This window comes from Echinops telfairi, unplaced genomic scaffold (assembly GCF_000313985.2).
Source record: "Echinops telfairi isolate 266 unplaced genomic scaffold, ASM31398v2 ScPeMD7_57;HRSCAF=196, whole genome shotgun sequence".
Taxonomy (NCBI): Eukaryota; Metazoa; Chordata; class Mammalia; order Afrosoricida; family Tenrecidae; genus Echinops; species Echinops telfairi.
In genome coordinates this window covers 2,257,636-2,261,828 of record NW_022103955.1, presented here as the reverse complement: position 1 = coordinate 2,261,828, position 4,193 = coordinate 2,257,636, and the positions used below count along the sequence as shown (strand labels likewise).

The 4,193-nt window shown below is 38.5% G+C and overlaps 1 pseudogene; it reads left to right on the top strand.

Annotated features, from left to right (window-relative positions):
• Nucleotides 1-221: 221 nt before the first annotated feature.
• Nucleotides 222-2,408, top strand: LOC115869850 (annotated as a pseudogene).
• Nucleotides 2,409-4,193: the final 1,785 nt, after the last annotated feature.

The following is a 4,193-nucleotide window of genomic DNA, read 5'->3' as shown; positions in this document are numbered from 1 at the left end:
AGGGAGAGAACAGTGATACTGCTAAGGTACAATTTTAGGAACCCTTACTATCTGTCAAGTACTATGACACCCAACAACATATGCCCATGAAGAGAAGAGTAATGTCATTATTCCCATGTCACAAGGTGACTTAAGCACGGGACATTTTAGTGATTGGCCAAGGATCTTTTCATGTAATGCATGGCAGAGTCAGTAGTCAGCTTTAATGAGCTCCGCTCTCAATGACTGTCAGAGCCTCCTGCAAAGAGATCGGCTCCATCAGGGGCCGACTTTACAATGGCAGGAATATCAATGGGGAAGGTAATAGGGTGAAAAACCAGAGGAAGGTGAATGAGAAGCTTTGGCCAAAAGTTTGATATAATTAGCTTGGATTTAATATTAAATGCTGAATTACTTGGGAGAGTTGGATGGTGTCAAAACTAAGAAGCACTATATAAGCTGTACTACACTGTACAAATATTAAAAAGCACTTTTATTCACTTATTCCCCTTTCTCATGTATAATTATCATAGTTATTAAAATGCTTATTGTAATAAAAATGCTTATTAATGCTTCAGTGAATTTAAATATAATCTCAGTACTTAAAAAAAAGTTTTATGTGAATTAGGTGAAGATTTACAGAGCAGATCATCAGTTTTACATTTCAGCAATTTATATACCTCTTATTTTAACATTATGATTACCATCACTTATTATTTTTTTTCCTCCCTGTGTTTCCAGTTTCCATTCTTCCTTCTTTCCTAATTGGTTTTATATTTTCCTTCATTAAATACTGCACTTTTGATCTTAAGTGGTTGATTCTTTTAACATGAGGGAGTGAGTTCAGTTTCAGACCTGAAGGGTGACTAAGGGGCATAGTTTAGGGGTCCGACCGTTCTTTAGTAACTAATAATCCTTGTTTCTTTTGTGATTTTGAATTCTGGTGCACATTTTTGCCCAACTTTACCTAGGAACATGCAATGTGATCTTATTCAGAGCAGTTGGAAGTAGTAGCTGGGTGGTATATCTAGTTTTTCTGGTCTCAGGCTGTGGAGACAGATGTTCATGGAGTCCACTAGTCTGTTGGACTAATTACTTCATGTCTTTTGATTTTAATCATTCTCTCCTGTAGACCAATAGTTGCACCTTAAATAAGTGGCTGCTCAGAAGCTTTAAGACCTCAGTCACTATTCACCAAAGAAGGTTTTAATTTCCAAGTTGGCTTTGTGAACTAAAACAAAACAAAACACATACCTAAGTCACTGCCTTCAAGTTGATTCCAGCTCAAAGGAATAGTACAGGGTTGAACTGCCTCTTTGGGTTCTTGAGACTTAACCCTATCTTTATGGGAGCAGGCAGGCTCATATTTCTCCGGCAGAGCAACGAGTGGATTTGAACCGTTGACCTTGCGGTTAGCAGCTCAATGCATAGTTCATTCTGTCCTCAGGGGCCCTTCCTTTGTAATCTGTGTTATATTAATTGACCTTGGAGTTCCAGGAAACTCTGATCCTGAGCCTCTAGGCTCAATGACTCACTCCCTTAAAGTGTGATTATATCTGAGAAGGTTCATAATTTTACCCCCTGTGTGTTTCGCCAATCATGTAATGTGTATGAATTTACATCAAAGATAAATATACATATACAAATGTTATGTTTTACACACACACACACAGAGGCTGATGGGCATACTCCTACTTTTCCTCCCATACTTGTTTAACCTGAGTGTCTCACCACTATTGCAGGACTGTGTATTTGCTTCTGTTCTCTCTAAATCTTACAAACGTACCATCATCTTCCCTTGCTTCCCGTCGTTTTTTTGCCACCCTTCCTTTGATTGTATCACTTGTCACTGAACTATTGTCACTGAACTACTGCATCACTTGTCACTGAACTATTAGGAAGAAAAGGTAAATAATTGTGAAAATGCCCAAGAATAATTTTTAAAAAGTTTCTATTTGTTCATTCTGTCATTTAATTTTATGGTGAAGCAATGATTGGAATGTTCTTTGAGTTCAGGGTTTGTTTTTCTGAGATTTGCTTTAAACCTTGAATTACCTACTTGCAGTTCCATTTTTACAAGACTCTTGGAATTTGAATTATGAACCTAACTTTGTTTGGGATATTGTCTGTTAGCTTCAAGTTCAAACAAAACATGTCGCGCAGACCTTCCCGCAGGTTCGTGTCTCAGGATGGCCCCCACTGACACCACTGGCAAAGAGGGTCTTTACAGGAGTTTTGGTAGCTGAAGTTACAGGTGGTTTGGGGACTTATTTTTGTTTAATAAAATGAAAACAAGCCAAGATCTCAGACAAACAATGAACAAGAAATTTCCTTTCATCTTGGAAGTTTATTACAAATCCATTGAACAATTTGGATTGTATGGAATTAGAGGGTAAGATAAAAAAAAAAGGCTAAGTAGTAAAAACTGACAATTTGGCCACTGATCAAGATTTACCCATAAAAGAAACATCAAAGTATCAGCCAAGAGTAAAATCCCAAAGCTTTCATGCACGGGTCTGGGCATATTTATAGCAAAATGCAAATTCTAACTACAATGAGAAGTGTTATTCTTTGAACTAACTTTTTGAAGGTATGTTGTTATAAATGAAGTCTTGGCTATACTTCTGAAAAAAATTGTTTTTTAAAAATGTAAAAACAAAACAAAACCCCATACGAAACCAATTGCCATCAAGTTGTTTCGAATAGAGCTGACTTGTATTCTAAAAGTTTTTCAAATGATTGATATTTGAGAGTAGATCTCCAGGCCTTGCTTCTGAAAATATGTGGGACTTGAACCTCCAACTTTTTGTTTAGCAACTGAGCTTCTTTTGTACTCCCCAGGGATTCTTAGCTTCTACTACCCTCTGATAGGCCTTAGTGTATCAGACACTGTTCTTCTCAATCTAGTCAGAGTTCTAGGTGAAGATTGTGAATCCAGGTGGACAGACTCCAAGATTAAGAGCCTCCCATTTTAGTCCAATGAAGTACAAGCAAACAGCCATTGTTATTCACTGCATTGTCTACGGCCATGGATTCTTTTCCTCCAAGTTCATTTCATCTACTGTTAATTGCTAGCTTTAGCTTTAAATTGGACAAGACCCTTCTCTTGATTCAGAATCACTGATTGGTGGATTAGTGGGTTAAGCACTGGGCTGTTAACTGCAAGCTCAGCAGTCCAAATTCACTAGCTTCTGGATTCTATCTGCCCTCACAAAGACTTACAGCCTCAGAAAACCTATAGAGCAGTGGTTCTCAACCTTCCTAATACCGCGACCCTTTAATACAGTTCCTCATGTTGTGGTGACCCCTCAACCATAAAATTATTTGTGTTGCTACTTCATAACTGTCATTTTGTTACTGTTGTGTATCACGACCCCTTAGGGTCTCTGTGGGTTGAAATAGACTTTATGACTGTGTGTTCTTTACCTTCAAGATGATTTCTGGTGGTGTCGTGGGTTAAGTCTTGGGCTGCTGACTGAGAGGTTAGCAGTTTGAACCCGCCAACCACTCTACTGAAGAAAGAGGAGGCATCTTGCTTCCTTAAAGATGTACAGCCTCAGAAACCCTATGGTGCAATTCTACTCAGTCCCTTAAAGTTGCTATGAGGTGGATTAGACTTGATGGCAGTAGATTTTACCTTTCCAGAGGCCTTTCTGTGAAACACCGTGGCTTTTGGACTCTTTGCACTTGGGATTCACAATGCAGCATTGAGCTCCGTGGTTGCTTGCATTTCACAGGGAGGACTTTTAGATCTGACACATCGGCTCTCATTTTTAGTTACATTGGTGGTTTGCTTCTTCTCTCTTAACTCCATCCTTTATAAATTAGGAATCAGCTCTCCTTATAGATGTACAATGGCAACATAATTATTTATGAAATCACATTACTTCAGAGATGTGGAGTTTTTTTTTATAGAAGGAATGATTTTCAATTGATATATTAATTGATCAGTGTATTAACTAAGAATTGAGCTTGATTCATTTATTTGAGATGTGCTAAAATTGCCTCTTTGTGAAACAGAAACATGATCCAGGTTGTAACTGAGTTGTGCCAATTGTTTTCATGCCAAATAAAGCTTCACGCTGAATTTGGGACTCAGCAGAAAGATTTAGGACCTGGGGGCTAAGCGTGAGATATGACTGGGGCTGTCTGGTCCCAAGTCTGATGTCAAGACCAGTGGCAGCAGGTTTCTGTTGCGGTCTGGACATGATGCT